The sequence below is a fragment of the Castor canadensis genome, chromosome 2 (genome assembly GCF_047511655.1).
Source record: "Castor canadensis chromosome 2, mCasCan1.hap1v2, whole genome shotgun sequence".
Taxonomy (NCBI): Eukaryota; Metazoa; Chordata; class Mammalia; order Rodentia; family Castoridae; genus Castor; species Castor canadensis.
In genome coordinates, this window is record NC_133387.1 from 166,039,326 (window position 1) to 166,057,149 (window position 17,824).

At 41.1% G+C, this 17,824-nt stretch overlaps 1 long non-coding RNA gene across 1 annotated transcript in view; it reads left to right on the forward strand.

Moving 5' to 3' along the window:
- The window catches only part of LOC141417532 (uncharacterized), a 73,564-nt gene extending 56,334 nt beyond the window's left edge, over positions 1-17,230 (forward strand). The window contains exon 3 of the long non-coding RNA XR_012442170.1: positions 15,560-17,230. This is a non-coding gene — a long non-coding RNA (uncharacterized lncRNA). The remainder of the gene's footprint in view (positions 1-15,559) is intronic.
- The last annotated feature ends 594 nt before the right edge of the window (positions 17,231-17,824 follow it).

Sequence of the window (17,824 nt, forward strand, 5' to 3'; positions counted from 1 at the left end):
CCAGAGACTTCCTCACAGTGAAGTAACAGAATTGAGTTTAGGAAAGATCAGTAGCACAACAGAGTTGAGAGTCCAAGGCAAAAGCTTAACAAACCTACTAAGAAGATTTTCAGTCATTTGACAATGGGAAATAATAGGACTGAGGACACATGGCCCACATCTTTTATGGTTCATCCCTGCTAACCTCTGTACTTTCTGCAGCTCAGTGCCCTAGCCTAGCTTTCCCCACTGTGACCAAGCACATGAATGACTCCATGATCAGACCCTTGCATCGCCAGGCTCCTAGGAAAGCATCAATGATGCTAAACCTTTGAAGAGGTAAAGATGGTAACAATATCTGTGAAACCATACCAGGTACAGTCTAAATCTTCTGTAGACACAATTTTTCCTTATAGAGAGAAAAGTTTGAGATAAATAGCAAGGAATCAGGAAACAATTCAGCCTATGACCTTGATGCTTATTGATTCCTGCAGCTGTTTATCTTTCTCTAGGCTACCCAGGAGGGGAAAATCTCCAAAAAAAAAAAACCCAATTATTACTTAATTATAAAATGGCTTAGTTTAGGAGAGCCTTCTGGTTGGTTGCCAAACCCTCTTAAGGGGGTGAGTTAAATCACTGCAAACCACCCGGCCTGACTGAGACTGCTAACATTCTTAGCCACAAGTTTTATTTTCCTACAGTATAGATGAAAGAATAAAAAGAGAGAAACACCCACACTTTCTTCTCATTTTCTGACACTTACAATATTTAGCCCATCAGATGACTTAAATGGTTGGTTATCTCTCCCCTATGGGATTGGAATACAGATTGGTTCGAGCCATAGGGGCACCAGCTGTAAGCACTTGGGGTGCACATGTGTGCCACGTAAGCATTGGATGGTGTCTGGTGATGGTAGCAGTGATGGCCAGAGACAGGTGGTCATAATCACTGTGGTTGTTCTAGAAGAAGGACTTCAGATTAAATGGCAAAGGCAAAGGACAAATTTTGTCTTTTTTTTTAAACACAATTTCTTCTTCAAGCTCACTGTGGATGAAAGATGGGGCCCTAAAGCTAGATCTGACTCTCACCAGTCATCCCATGGGTGCTGGGAATTTCTCACTGCTAAGTATTAACAGGCACTCTGAGCTTGAAGCCTGATCATGGCAGGGAGCAGGTGAGGACGTCAGCCAGCTGGAATTTTAAAGTCTGAGCAGACAACTGCTTAGCCCAGCTGGGCCTGTTTCTTTATACTTACTACCTTAGTTTGGCAATTGTAGAAAATACTCAGCTGGTAGATAACCTTCCTTTTTAAAAAAAATGAGCAAAGGACTTGAATAGACATTTTTCTAAAGATATATAAGTGGCCAATATGCACAAAAAAGAACATCAACATCCCTAAGCATTAGGAAATGTAAATCAAAACCACAATGAGTTACCATCTAACACTCGTTAAGATGGTTTTTAGAGGTGTATCTATATATTTTTTAAAGCAGAAAATAATCATTGAGGTGAATGTGCAAAGAAAACTGGAACCCTTGTGAACCGTGGAAAATGGTAATGGAAAATGGTGGAGCCACTATGGAAAACAGTATGGAAGTTCCTTGTCAATAAATAAGTAAAAATAGGATTACCATATAATCCAATAATCCCATTTCTGGGTATATTCTCAAAGGAATTGAAAGCAGGGCTTCAAAGGGACATTTGTAAACTCATGTCTGTAGCAGTATTGTTAACAATAGTGGGGTAGAAGCAAGCCCAGTGCTGGTGGATCACACCTGTAATTCTAGCTATGTGGCAGGCTGAGGTCAGGAGAACAGCAGCTCCATGCCAGCCTGGGCATAAAAAAAAGTTTGCAAGATCTCATCTCAACAGAAAAAAGCTGGGTATGCTGGTGCATCCCAGCAATGGCAGGAAGCGTAAATAGGAGGATTGCGCTCCATCCAGCATGGACAAAAAGCAAGACCAAATAACCAGAGCAAAAATTGCTGAAGGCATGCTCAAGTGGTAGAGTGCTTCCCTAGCAAGTGCGAACCCCGAGTTCAAAGCTTAATATTGCAAAAAAAAAAAAAAAAAGTGAAAGGAACCCAAGTGTCCATATGTGGATGAAAAGAAACCAAAATGTGATATATACACATAATGGAATATTGTTCAGCTTTAAAAATAAAAGACATTCTGATAATTACTACAATACAAATGCCTCTTGAGCTCATTATGCTGTTTTAAAAAGCCAGCCACAGGAAGACAAATACTGTATGATTCCACTTACATGTGGTACTTGAGTAGTCAAATTTCCAGAGACAGAATGTAGAATGGTTGTTGACAGGGACTGGAGGAGGGGATGGAGAGTTTAATGGGTATAGAGTTTTAGTTTTGTAAGATGAAAAGATTTCGGTGAATTGTTTGTATGACAATGTGAATGTACTTTGCACAATTGAACAATATACTTGAAAAGGATAATATGCTAAATTTGTTTTGTCTATTTTATCACAATTAAAAGTAAAAAATTATTCTTGGCTACGTATTGGAAATGAGCCCTATTCATCAAGAGAATGGACAGTCTTCAATGGAAGTAAATCAATGGAGTTGATTTACTGGAAGAACTCAGGCATATAACTGTTCTCACAGTCTCCCCACTACCAAAACACAAAGGACAATAATGCCTAATTAACTCTTGCTAAGGGGCGGGGATTGGGAGTAGGCGTTTGGAGTAACAATGGTATGCAGTATGTCATAAAGGCCAGTTTCCTGACTCTACTTAAATTGTGGTGGGAATAGCCATTCATAGATTCATCTCTGGCAAAAAGAGAAGTTGCGGGGTCCCAGGGTTACCTGCCTCTGTGAGTATCCTCTTATTAATGAAATCCTACCTTTTGGTATATATGTATATGCATATGTATACACACATATGTGTACATATATCTATATCCATGCAACATGGGGGAGGAATGTCACCCTCTTGACCTGTAATTAGGGAAATGGTTAGGTAGACAGAGGACTTGAAATCCATATTCTGTGACATCAAGTCTAGAACCTGTGCTTGCTCTTGACCCCCTGTCTTCCTCCATGATAACTGGTTATGGTTAGAAAGCTCTGATTTCTTTGTAATAGCCACATTCTAAACATCCTTCAGATCTGATTCAAATCTTCCTCCCATCTTGACCTCCCTCGCCTCCCTCTTTTCTGAGCCTCCTCAGGCTCAGAAAATGGATGTCATTCCAACATCCACCTCTGACCATTTCTTCCTCTTGTCTCTTAGTTCTTCCACCCTGCTGTACGCTGTTTGGCCTTCAAAACCAAAAGCACATTCCAACCTCTGAACTAGGCTTTGAGTTTCTCCTCTTGGAGTGCTCTTCTGTGTGAAGACCCCATGGCTAGTCTGCTACTTCCCTGACTGACCCTCTGAATCACCCTCTGAATCCCTATGTGTTTCTTTGTAGATACGGATTATCTTTCTTCACCACACTTACCACCATCTGACTTGGCAAATCACATATGTACTTCCTGTCTGTCTCTCTCCATAGGAATGTAAGCTCCATGAGGGCAGGGATTTGGTCTGACTATTCATTGCTGCTTCTGGGTCTGCATCATTACACAACAGACACTCAAAAATACTTTTGAATGAATGAATTAATGAACTCTTATAATTTAGCACACAGCATTATGAAACTCTGTATTATTTATAAGTTCTGAGAAACCATAGCTCTGTGGAGCATTAATAACTGTTTTGCAACAAGACAGCATTGTCCTACCAATCTAATTTGGCAAAAGCTCAAGATTCCTGAAGTCAAACATATTGTGTTCCTTTGGGACTTTGGAGATCCTTCTATACTGTGATTTGTCAGGCCACCTGCAGAACTCTGACCGACAGGGCATCCTGTGCATCCTGTGCAGCACTCTCTGCCTATGGCATCCGTTTTGGAGGTGTGTCAGCAACAACAATCTTGGATGTGTCAGGCTGCCTTAATGAGTTCTGCCTATTAGCTAAGTCCTCTGTCTTCTCTGACCTCCAGCTTTCCATTCTTTATGGCTTGGACCTCAGGCATGTTCTCATGACAGAATTTCAGTCTCAAAGAGCCACTCTTGGTTGTATTTGATACCCATTCCCTCAGCAGCAATCTGCTCCTCAGGAATGCTGGTTCTGTCCCCTTCAACACTCTCATTCTGCCTAGAAATCTGGAAAACTGCTGGAAATGGGTAAGGAGGGCTAAGCTTAGGCAAACTGAAAATCTTCAAACCAAAATAAGAGCTGGTAGGTGGAGTGAGCTTTTTCTCACTCCTGTTACTACTGAACCTAACTGGGCCTAAATGGAAGATACAGAAAGGACAAAGGATAGACAGACAGACGTGCAGAAAGTTGGGGCCAGGTATGTTGAGTGCTCGGGTGGAGACACACAACAGCCTTGTTGTTTCTTTTCTCTAACAACTCTTCTTTAACTTTGCTTATTTTCTCTATTTTAATTCTTTAAGGACTTACTCCCTTATAGTTCTTGCTTCTAAAGCCTTTTTTTTTCTATTCTTTAAAGTCTCTTTCCTTAGACTTACTCTGTCCCATGTTTTCTCTTAGCTTTTCTTTAGCATAATCTCTCTTAAAGTCTTTGCCCTCAGACTTGCACTGTCCCATCAGATTTGAACTGTCCATGTTCTCTCTTTAGCTTTCTTAAAGTCTTGGCCCTCAGACTTGCAGACAAACAGCAGAGGCCTTGTCATTCAGTGGCAGTTCCCTCACAAGCTGCCAACCAATTCTATCAATCCCTTTTTAGCAATTCCCCTTTAGTGGTTCTCCTTCAGCAATTCTTTTCCCTTTAGCAATCCTCCCTTCAGCAATCCTCCCTCCAGCAATTTCCCTTCAGCCAAAACCCCCCCATCAAAAAGCCTCACATCCTCCTTCAGCGAGTCTTTCGTATCCAGTGGTAAACAAGGAGGGGAGCAACAGTTCTAGGGGAGGGGCAAGACATTGAGAAAAAGCAGCTGAACTGCATCTCTCTTTCTTGCTCTCTTCTGCAGCTGGGGCTGTGCCAAATCTCAGCCTACAGATTATTTGACATAAACATCTTAGGAAAAGCAGCTGCTCTGTATCTTACTCTTGCCCTATTCTGTGGCTGGGGCTGTGCCAAACTCAGCCTGCAGAATACTGAGTACAACTGTGCTTTTGTCCTCATAGGCTTCTCATAGTCCACTCTCCACAGGTAGGCAGTGTGACCAAGAGCCAAGTGGGGTCACACTAGGATTACTACCTGCCTTTGTCAGGGAAGTCATTGGAAATGCATGAGAGATAGTGTCTGGAATGGAGCTATGGTACTACTTAGAGATGCAAAATGCATACACCTCAGAACCAGAGCAGACACCCCAGCTCCCTGCCTCAGAGCACCTCAGGACAGGATTCTCACCTGGGCACCCATCTGGCTCAGCTCCTCCCAGCTGTCACCTGTAAGTCCACTAGATGGCAACACATGTAGGTTATAATGAAAGAGGTGAAATCTGAACAAGACAGAGATTGCAATCAGTGTCTATGTAGGGAGTACTTATTATGTATCTGGCACAATTAGACCCTTATTCATTCCCAATTCATTTGATCTGCATAATAATCATGAAGTATATATTATATCCCTATTTTACAAATTTAAAAACTGAGACTCAGGTGAAATAATTTGTTCAAGGTCATGAAGAAAGTAAGCAATACAGGCAGATCTCCTGGCCTGAAGCACAGTAGTTATATCTGAAAGCAGTGTGAAAACACAGCAGAAAACTGAAAGATGCAAGGTGAGTCAGGAGATGCAGGAGGCATGTTCTTCAGTTTTTCTGAAGATCCATCTTTTACTCATCTTCTAGACCTCATGAAACCAGAGAAGATCCATGGAACCTGTCTCCAGAAAACAGAGGCAATAGGATGAGTTTGGGAGATTATACCAGTTCCTGGCAAGGAAACCCTGACTTTGAGGAAAGAAACAGAAGAAGATAGGGATAGAATGTGAAGAGTCATTCAGTTTTTATCTTCTTCAGATAGTTCTTTGACTCCTCCTCAAAGGTTGTCCATCGCAACCCAAAGTCCATCTGGAAGACGGTTAAGAATAAGCAAGCTCTTTGGAATGAGACAGAAAAAGTAGCATTGATTCAATCTGTCATGATTTATTAGGTTGCCACCATATGCTAAGGCCTTCTTTTTTGCTACTTAGAAAATATGCGAAATGGGTTCTACTCTCAAGTAGGCTGAACTATGGTTTAGGGAATGGAAGGAGAACTCTTCACTAAATAAAGACTTGGTAGCTCAGCTCAGCTTACACCTGTAATCCTAGCTACTCAGGAGGCAGAGATCAGGAGGATCACAGTTCAAAGCCAGCCTGGGGCAAATAGTTCTTGAGACCCTATCTCGAAAATACTCAACACAAAAAAGGACTGGCAGAGTGGCTCAAGTGATAGAGTACCTGCTTAGCAAGAAAGTGGCCCTACACTATTCACAATAGCCAAGTTATGGAAATAGCCAAGATGCCCCACTACTGATGAATGGATTAAGAAAATGTGGTATCTATACACAATGGAATTTTATGCAGCCATGAGGAAGAATGAAATGTTATCATTCGCTGGTAAATGGATGGAATTGGAGAACATCATTCTGAGTGAGGTTAGCCTGGCCCAAAAGACCAAAAATCGTATGTTCTCCCTCATATGTGGACATTAGATAAAGGGCAAACACAACAAGGGGATTGGACTTTGAGCACATGATAAAAGCTTTAGCACACAAGGGAGGGGTGAAGATAGGTAAGACACCTAAAAAATTAGTTAGCATTTGTTGCCCTTAATGCTAAAGCAGATAGCTTAAAAGCAACTGAGGCCAATAGGAAAAGGAGACCAGGAACTAGAGAAAAGGTGAGATCAAAAAGAATTAATCTAGAAGGTAATACACATGCACAGGAAATTAATGTGAGTCAACTCCCTGTATAGCCATCCTTATCTCAACCAGCAAAAACCCGTGTTCCTTCCTATTATGGCTTATACTCTCTCTACAACAAAATTAGAAACAAGGGCAAAATAGTTTCTGCTGGGTATTGAGGGGGTAGAGGGGAGAGGGAGGGAGCGGAGTGGGTGGTAAGGGAGGGGGTGGGGGCAGGGGGAAGAAATGAACCAAGCCTTGTATGCACATATGAATAATAAAAAAAAATAAATAAAAATAAAAGACAGCCATGACAATTGGCAAAAAAAAAAAAAAAAGAAAGTGGTCCTAAATTCAAAGCCAAATACTGCCAATAAATAAATAAGTAAATACCTGGCAGTGTAGCCCAATATGAAGGGAATGCCAGAGGATGATAAATACTGAAGGGTTCCTTTAAAAGTGGGTCTAGGAATTGAATGACATTCTCAGATAGCAGATTATACAAACTTTCCTTTGGAAGATTAGAACAGCACAGACAGAAAAGAGTGGGAGTCATGGTTAGACAGCCTACAAACTTGGAGCACCAGGTAGAGAGCTTGCAAAGACACAAGATGGGAAAGGTAAGGCCATGCCAATTTGTGGTGAGCTTTTAATGTAATATAAGAAGTTTCAGTGTGACCATCTAAGCTCTAAACACTTACAGAGAAAAATTGATAGATCATAGGTACATTTTATGAACTCAAAGTAATTGCAAGATTCAGACAAGATGGCCCCATGGAGAAGAGGTTTGGAAACAAGGGCGGGGCGGGGTGGGGGTAAGGTAGCGGTTTATATGGGTCCAGTGAATATGAATTCTTTTTGTTTGCTCAATATCCATTTTCCTTCTCCTGGTAATTGTGCATGGATTTTTCTTTGGGAATAATTTCTTGTCTGTCTCAAGCCCTGTGTTTTGAGAGGAGCTGATTCTAGCCCTCACTTCCTTTCCTGAGACAGATATATACATGGTATGGACAGGCCAGGCAGGATGATTTTTCCTCTCACCACACGGAGCTGCATCTTAAGAGGTCCAGTAAGAGTCACAGCTCACATTTTTCCAGAAATCATCGCAAATGAGGTGTGGTCTGGCATTGGAGATGCCAGTCAGAGGCTAAGCCAGGTTGTTGGCAATTTTGCCAACACTGTGGAAAGGGGAATGAGACTGAAACACAGGAAAGAGTCAAAGGAGGGGAAGTGAGATTCCTAAACTGTTGAAACCCTAGGATTCAATCATCTCAAACCTAATAAAAATGCTTCAGATTGCCAGAAGGGAGGGGGAATGGTGGTCAGGAATGGCCACTCTGATAAGGTGACATTGGACATCTTTCTCATCTTATCTGCTTGAGAGCTCTGCATCTAACCTGGCTGATTACATTGAAGGACATAATAAAGTGAGCAACGGGGATGTCCAGCAAGGGACAGCGAGAGCAAAGCCCTAGGCCGAGTGCCCTCGACATGTCTGAGGAATAGCAAGAAACCAGTTTGGCAAAAGAGACAGCAGTAGGCCAGGGGTCAGGTCATGTAAAGCTTTGTTGGCCTTTGAAAGGAGCTTGGCTTCTACTCTCTGAATGAATGGAAGCCATTAGAGAGTTTTGAGTGAAGGAGTGACATGATGCAACTTATGTTTAAAAGGGTCACTCTGGTCACAGTGCTGAGAATAGACAGAAGCAGGACAAGGGTAGAAAGCCAGGACATCAGTTGGGAGGCAATAAACAGCCCCTTTGTGCTCAGCCAGCAGGATTTAGAGTCTGTCCCCAGCTAGGTACCAAGTCGTTATAAATAAGGGCCTGGTGCAGGATGGTAGCTGGGAAAGGATGGGGGAGAGGGAGGCGATGGGCAGGAACAGTCACAAAAGAGAGGACAGAAGAAGGAAGATGGCAAGGAAGAGCTCAGTGAGCTCACAGCAGGGCCCAGGTAGGGGAGCACCAGAAGTCAGTTACCATCTCATTTTAGGGCAGGAACAGAGTTGTGGCAATGCCCACCTGGCGAAACTGAGCCAACCTGGCAGAGCAGCCAAGCTGGACTGAGTCTCACCCAGCCAAGGCCAGTTGGGGCCCTTGTCCTCCAGGTGGCTCCTATGTTGTTAGAAGAAGGTTCCTAGGGGTATGGGTGGACTCTAGAAAAAGTATATAGAAACCTTCTAGGCTATTGCTATACTCCTGGCTACGTTGGCCATGGGGACAGATGAGGGGCCAACCAGTTATTCTCATTAGTCATGACCCAGAGATCTTCCCAAAAACTGAAGCCAGTTACTTCCTCCTTCCACTACTATCCTGCCAAGCCTTTTATTTTCTTTCTCTTCCCCAGGTGGACTGAAAATAAGACTATGTGCTCAAGTGTCCACTCGAAGGGAACCTTGGCCATCTAAGAGAGTCTGAAGGGCATATTCATGTGTAAATTTCAGCCATAAATATAAAGCCAGAGTGGGTTCTATAGCTGGGGGCACCTCTACTGAGGTCAGGAGGTTTCTCTTACACAAAGAAAAAGTCAGAAATAGATTTTGCTTTTAGCATTTGCCAGGCATTCTCTGAGGAGGCTGCTTCATTTAGCCTCAGGGGTTGTCTGCGAAAGCCATCTTGCTCTTCCTCCTCCCATCCCCAGCCATCTGACTGCTTTGCTCAACTCATTCTCCATCTCCTCTTTTTAACTTTGGATTTGTGCCTAATATTCCAGCCTCCTTACTTACCTCTGCACTCCAAGTGCCCATCTCAGCATTTGGCCTATAGTGAATGCTCGATAAATTTCTGTTGAATATTGCTGAATGAATGAGTTATTGCTACAGTAGGCCCTTGGTATTGGTGAGTATATGGTTCCAAAGAGACCGCTATGTAGGAAAAAGTGCACGTGCTCAGGAGGCATAGAGTCAATGCTGTACTGTGAATACTTAATTCATTTTTCCCATTACACTACCCAACTTCCACTAAAGACATGCTGTGTTTCAACAAATCTCAGATTTTCACTTGATCAATTAAGCACATTTACTATTGCCTTGTTTGGCCTCCATTTTCTTTTGAGGAGTCATATTTTCACAAAATTAAGGGCAAGGAAACAATCAACAGATCACACAATGATTTAAACACAACTGACTAACATGGGGACTGACTGAGAGGTCCACATTAACTGAGCTGTGTGCTATATGCTCTGGCATTTAAAATTTTTGTTTTTTAAATTTCTTTTGATTTTTTTCAATTTATTGTTTTTTGTCCCTACTTGATCAAAACTGCATGTAATAAATCTGGGAATAAGGTGGGCTTACTGTATTGGTTGCCAGCCACCTCGTTCTTTAGCAATACTTCACACCTATCCCATGTCTTTCTCCCAAGAAGCCAAATCATAGTATAGTAAGGTATGTGAAAGGTGGTCTTGTCTTACAAACCCCTCTCAACAACCCAGGACAGGAAATTGGACACTGGCCTCTGCTCTTTATATCCTTAGACAGGTACAGATGTAGATCTGTCTCTCATCAAATTATAATACAATATACATGTAAATTATATTACATATAAAAATATATATATATATATATATCAAACACCTTCTAATTCAAAGGCTTTGTGCTAATTGCTATGGGGCTCCAAAAGTATGAAACAACCCCTGTCTTCTAGAAAACAAGAAAGGCAATTAGGGGACTGGGACTCTAGATAGCTCTACCAGACAGGCAATTAGGGGATTGTGACTTCTACTTACTGCTTTGCCAATAATTTTACTTTTGTGATCTTGAACACACTGCCTACATTCTGGAATCTCAGTTTTCTCATCTGTAAAATCAGAGAGTAGGGATGGATGATCCTCAGGATTTTATCAACTTATGTATTTTATGACTGGAAGTGAAACAAAATCTAAGGCAATGATCTAAGAGCTATCAGAGAACAAGTGACAGGTGGGACGGTGCCTCATGTAGAGCTGAGACATGGAGTCAGGATGGGAATGGCAGTATTGTCATCTTCATAGTAATGTGAATAGGCTTAATTAGTTAATGTATGTTAATTTGGCAAGACAACTCACTATATTGGAACCTCAAGAAATTAACACATCAAATGACCAAATCCATAGTTTCCAGCAGCGCTACCCAATTGAACTTTCTATGTTAATTGAAAAAGACTAATACATAATCACTAGCCAGCCACATGGACGGTTGAGAAGTTTAAATGAAGGCTAGTGTGACTGAGGAACTGGGTTTTAATTTACTTAAAAGCAAATTAAGTAATTTTAAATTACTTCATATGTAAATAGCTGTACACGCCTAGCGGCTGTGCTCAGACAGAGCAGATCTGGACATTAAGAACTAGGTTTTAAAATGAGCAGTGAGGTGTGGCATTTTAGACAATGGAGTATTATTCAGTGCTAAAAAGAAATGGGTTATCAAGACATGAAAAAACATGGGAGAACCCCAAATGCATATTACTAAGTGAAAGTCCAGTCTGAAAAGGCTACATCCTGTATAATTCTGAGCAAGAAAAACTATGGATAATGAAAAGATCAATGGCAGCCAAGAGTTGGTTCCAGGAAGGGAATACACAAAGCACAGAATTTTTAGCACAGTAAAGCTACTCTGTATGATAGTATAATGGTGGATGCATGTTGTTATAAACTTGACCACACACACAAAATGCACAGAACACTGAACAAAAACTAGAAACTTTGGGTAATAATGATGTGTTAGTGTAGGTTCATTAGCTATAACAAGTTTTCAGCATTGCTGTAAACCTAAAGTTGTCCTTTCTCACAGCCTGCACAAGCTGATCCTAGCAACCTAACTGGGAGCCACGGGAGATTGAGAAAGGGCAAAAGACAAACATGCAAAAAACTGGGATCAGGTGGGCTGGGTGCTCTGGTGGAGACACATACAACCACAACCACCTCCAGTGAGTTTATTATATACAGCGGCAAACCAGGAAGTAGAGCAACAGTTCTTAGGGGGTCGCTGACATTGTAGTTATCGGGAACAGGGGGAACTTGTGATCTCTGCCTTCTGCACATACTGGTACTGTTCCTGTCCAAATGGTGTGGTGTAGACATTCTTGTTCCTATGCAAAGCAGCTGCACTGCATTTTTCTCCTGCTTCCTTCTGCAGCTGGGGGGCTATGCCAATCCCAGTCTGCAGATTATTTGACATGGCTGTGCTCATGTCAGGTTTTCATAGGCTTCTCATACTCTACTCTCCACAGTCCTAAAAATGGTGTATTGCAAAAGGAAGAACAAAGATTGGTGACAGAAGATATAGAAGAGGTGGAATTTGAAGTTAAGCCCTCCAGACTGGGTTGATATGAATAGCAGGGGCTGTGTTTGCAAAGACCAGAGTGTTTTGGTGCCATGAATCAGCCCATGGTTTCAGAACAGAGAAATGGGGGACAGTCTGGAAGATCTCTGTACTCAGGTTGGGAAAGACTTTGAATTCTAAGCTCAGGAGCCTAAAATGTGTTCAGCAACCAAGTTAAATCTCTGAAGGTTTTCGACTAGGACTATGAGATAGCCAAAAAGTGTTTTAGTAGTATTAATATTCTAAATAAGCATGCTATTCGGGACTTTAAGCTCTTTGAAGGTCGAGTTTATGGCTTCATGTTAAATTATGTGAAGTTCCTGCTATCACACCAGGAATTCAAAAATGCTTAAAACAATTTAAATCAAATAAATAGATAGCTTTACTCTGGATCACGCTGCTTTACAAGAATCTTCCATTACCAATGTGGTATGTTCCACATTGCCTGGAAAATTATAGGCTTTTAGAGACTCCTGCTTGATGGATTTGTCTAACTGTGCCTAAAAGGAAGTGTACAATGTAGACCACATTGGCACTGGATATTCAGCATTCAGAATGCTTAAGTACCAAGATAAGATTTTCATTTATGCTCTCCTACAGTGCACTGTCTTCAAAGGTCCCCAGATTTATTATTTCATCAACAGATTGGAGAGAGGAGTTTGTATGAGATTAAACAAACAGGGGTACTATAGGAAGGCTGGCCGGTGATAGTGTAGAAATTGCTGGATGGAAAATGTCAAAAGTTGACATCAGAGCAGTAGGAGGGTGGGGAGTACACAGAACTGAGAACAAATGATGGTTCCTTTCTGGGAGCCAATTCCTTATAAAGCCTATCTAACACACTGTGAGAAACTGAGGGCTCAACCACCCAAGAATCTACTGAAGCCTATTAACTCAAAAATTGATTTTATTAAAAAAAATTGAAGCATCTCTTTGTCTATGCCTTATCTCATTTGATTTTCCTTGTTATCACCCTTTTTTCCTTAATCTGTTTCTGTTTCTCTGTCTGTGTTTCTGTCTTTTTCACACACACACACACACACACACACACACACATTCCTGTATATTTTCTTCTTGACTACACTGTGTATATCCACTTGTTTCTTATGCATCTCATTCGTTACATCTGTTTGCCCAATCTTTCAATAATAGTGTCTTGAGAGTTAAAGCATCTTCCAACGTAGAAAATTGTACCTTTTTATTCATGCCAAATCCTTAGAGACTCTGATACAATAAAGACTGTTAAAAGTTTGTACTTCCTTGCTCCGTGCTTCTGAACATGGCCTTTGTCCTGAATCAGATTCTATATGTCTGAATAACAGAACAGAAAGCAGTTATGGGACATTTAGGGCTGTGTCTGAAATGTGTGCTTTAAGTGTACCAGCAAATTTGTTAGCAACACAAACACCAGCAGTCTCTGTACAAAAGCTATTTTATGCAAGGAGCCTTTCTTGAGCACCTCCCCTAGAATAAGCATCAATCCCTGCCCCCAGCCTTTACTCCTTGCTCTACTTTTATTTCACAGCACTTTTCATCACATGACACCAGAGTTTATATTTATTTCTTTGTTGATAGAAATACATATTTTCCCTTCTCCAGTAAAATGCAAGAGGAATATTTCCTTTCTCTTCTATTAAAATGCACATTCCACCACATTTGAACTCTCATAGCACTGCAAGGTAGGCACTGTTCTTCTGCACTGTCCAACTAGAGACACATGTGAGAACGGGACTCAGGGATTTCAACAAGATCCTCCTGATCCCACATTGTAAAGCAGGGATAGAAATAACAGGCCTATCTGTTACTCTCAAGTCAGTGTTCTCACGACAACCTGGCCTTCCTCATGGTGGTAGAATGAGGATTCAAGATCAGACATCAAACTTGAATATGGCTTCATAAACCTAGAATAGACTGGAAATTTATTTGTTCCCCAAAAAGAGTAGCAATGAATTCTAAACTCCTATAAAAAACATGGGCTATCAGAATTTCTCAGAATGCAAGTTCTTAGTATAATGCTTAGTTGCTGGTGCAGCATGCAGTTTAATCAACAACCTGTTTATTTCTATTCTCATGTTTCTATAAGGGTCCTAGACTCTCCAAGACTATGTAAATGGTATGTAACTAGAGCCCAATAAATTTCATTTTATTTCTCAAAATAAGACTTAATCTACTGTAAGCTTCTAGTTACCAGTCTCAATAATTTGGAGGTTCTCTCTCTCTCTCCCTCTCTCTCTCTCTCTCTCTTGCTTTCAATGGCTCCATGGTCTCAATCTTTATTGATTTATTTATTTTGTTGCTGCAACCATCTGTCAACATCTCTCCCAGCACTAGTCCTTGTGATGTGTCACCCATCTTTTGAGCATTCTATAGGGGACATGCTATGTGTTTTTTTCACTGTCATCTGCCTTGTAGAATTGAGGCTTCCCACTTGGAGCATGCTGCAGAACTGTTCTCTCCACTCACCTGACTGTGGCAAAGCCTACTTCTACCTTTGAACTTATAGCTTCCATTTCTGCAATGTAAGCACCATTTATCTCTTCCTCAGAGACAACCCAACACCATCTTCCTCAGCTAAGCCTTAAAAACATTATTCTGCCCTTCCTTCATGGCAATAGGTAGGAAAAAGGACTAATTCAGTTACTTTCTCTTTTTTTACAGTATTGAGGTCTGAACTCAAGGCCTACACCTTGAGCCACTCCACCAGCCCTTTTTTGTGATGGGTTTTTTCAAGTAGGGTCTCATGAACTATTTGCCTGGGGTTGGCTTCCAACATCCATCCTCCTGATCTCTGCTTGAGTAGAAAGGAGTACAGGCATGAGGCACCAGTGCTTGGCTTAATTACTTTTTTAAAAGGAGCTCAAACAATTACTTATAGTTTCTATATTGCATTCATTTGTGCTACTACAGAGTACTTATTCATTTCTTTCACACCCTGACCATTTGAGTTACCATTTAGCTGAAAAATAGATCTTCTATAGCCAAGAGGGAAAACTTCTTTCCTTGTTCACAAATCAGACACTGGACTTCTGGGATCTTAGCACACAGACCATTTCCCTGGTAGTGGCCTACACTGAAAGCAGGGTCATGGGAGTAGTCGGTCCAGAGGCAGTGCCTGTGTCCTTCTCCAGCTTGGCACTGACTAATGCTGTTGTGTCCCCAACGACACTTACAAGTTATTAACAGCTGACAGAATGCCAAACCTTCTGTTCCTAACACATTCTAACACCTTTCATAATCCACAGTTGTTACCAAAAGGCATTGGCAGCTGTGAAGAAAGGTGGGTGGGCAGATGAAATAAATTAATAAAGAGTTCCCATGTGGGATGTTTAGTTCAGCACAGCTTGAAACCTTAACACGACCCATCTCAGGACAAGGCAACCTAATCTGGTTTCTTTTTCTTTCCCACCTTCATGCAGGAGATCATACTGCAAATGTCAGTCAGGTAGCAGATCCCCAGTTAGAGCAAGTCCTGCATCCAAAGAAACATCAAATGAGTGAAGAGTCAAGTATCTTACTGGGAAGAAGGAACTTCTTGGTTGAGACTCAATAACAACAATTCAAAGTACACCATGAAGATTCAGCAGTCTTCAATCTTCAAATCCAGTGACAGTGGAAGAAATTCCCTAGCTTTAATCTTGGCATCTACTGTGTTTTCCCACTCTACTGCCTCTGGCTTTTGAGCATTTGAATGGGAAAAGATGTTGAATATCGAAGGCTCAATTAATCAGTCCATTCTCCATAGAGAAGCAATAAAAGTAAATTGCTCCCCCAAAAAGGCTGAATAGTTTCTAAAGAGCTGGCTGAGGAGATTTCTGATAGATAATAAGGTTTGAGTAGTATCTATGTTAGCATGCCATACTGGTCATGTTAAGTGAAATAAGCCAGACTGAGGAAGATAAAATATTGCATCTCCTTTCTCATATGTGGAATCTACACTTTAAAAAATGAATGACAAAAGTATAAAATGGAGACTATTCAGGGATAAAAATTAGTGAAAGTGGGGAGGGGAAAGGGACAGTGATGCTGGGGAGCAATTATGATCCAAGTACTTTGTATGCATGAATGAAAATACAATAATGAAACCCATTAATTTTTTTTAAAAAAGAGGGAGAGGGGACAAGAAAGAGTAACAGAGGAGTTGAAATTGATCAAAGTATATTATATTCTTGAATGGAAATATCACAATGAAACCTTTTTGTACAATTAATATTTGCTAATAAAAATTTACATTAAAAAATGTGATTGGTTTAAACCATCAACAGTTAATGGGTACAGCTAGTTGGACAGCCATTTTCTAAATGTTTATTGAGTGTCTCTTCCATCTCTTCTGTCAGGCATACTAGGAACTGAGCATAAAATGATGGCTAAGATCTATTCCCTGCCCTTGAGAGGCTCACAGGCTTGTGAAGGAGACATTTTCATGTATCAGGACTTGGGATATCTCAGCACAGGATGTTCTGGAAAGTAAATGGAGTGCACAGTGGAAGAGGGAATTAGAGGAATTACTGGAAAGAAGAGATTCTTGGGCCAAGTCTTCAAGAACAAGAAGGAGTTAGCCACTGGAGAAAAATGTGAAAGTTATTCCAGGCAAAGTGTACTAGGTTCAAAATTCTATAGAATTCCCACTAGTTCCATGTGATTGACATACCAGTTTGATGCAGAAGTGGCAAAGAATAGGTTCAGTTCCTATGAAGAAAAGCCTATGTGTTGTGCCAAGGAAGTTGAAGCTTATCTTGAGGTTCAAGAGAGAGTCTTGGAATATTGAAGGAAGAGAAGTATGTAAGGATTTACAACATGAAAAGATCAGTCTCACAAAAATGTGGAGGGTAAAGACTGGATAAATGAGTACAGGAGGATTAGAGTCAGGGAGACCTATTCAGGAACTGTTCAAACCTTTCAAGTAAGAATAGATAAGTCCCTAATGTGATAAATAGTAGTACATATCAACAATGACCATTTAGAAATATTTAGATTCTTCCACATGGTTTCCTTTATTGAGAATGAACCACATAGAATATTGCTAGTGGTGCTAATTTTACCATAATCATACATTTCTCCAAGCACTCAATAGTGAACTCATCTGGAAATGTAACTAATGCACACAGTGTTTTTCCCTAATGTTTCTGACATCAAGAAGACAGGGTGTTGTAGTGTGCCTTTGCCTGAAAAATCTACTATGTCAGTCTTGCTTGGATTGAAACAGGCCATTTTAGGTCTGCGAATTTATTTAAGCTGAGATTTGAATCAGCTTAAAGGATTATTTTTTCCAGGTTCTTCTCTCTCCCACCTGCTACATTAGCCCTCCTCCCTCCCATATACACACACACTACAGCCAACCAAGATTTAACTTAAAGCCAAAGAATAGGCTCTCTAATGGGAGGGAGATGTCTCATGTGGTATGGTGGAAGTTACGGAGAGGGGAAAGGGAAAGGAGACCTTGCAGAAGTTCCTGAAGTCACAGCCAAGGTCAAACAGATGGGCTTCACTGTCAGACCTCTTCATTGTTTGCCAAGCACAAGGACTGTCCCCAGAGGACTAACCAGTCAGGGAGTGTGGAACAGGCTCAGTTCCAGCAGGAACTTGATGTGGGAGAATCTCTAGAGCTGCGACCTAGCTCCACTCCAGTTTCTTGTCCATCAAGAATGAAGGGAATAAGCCAATAGTGTCTGTAAAGCACCCAC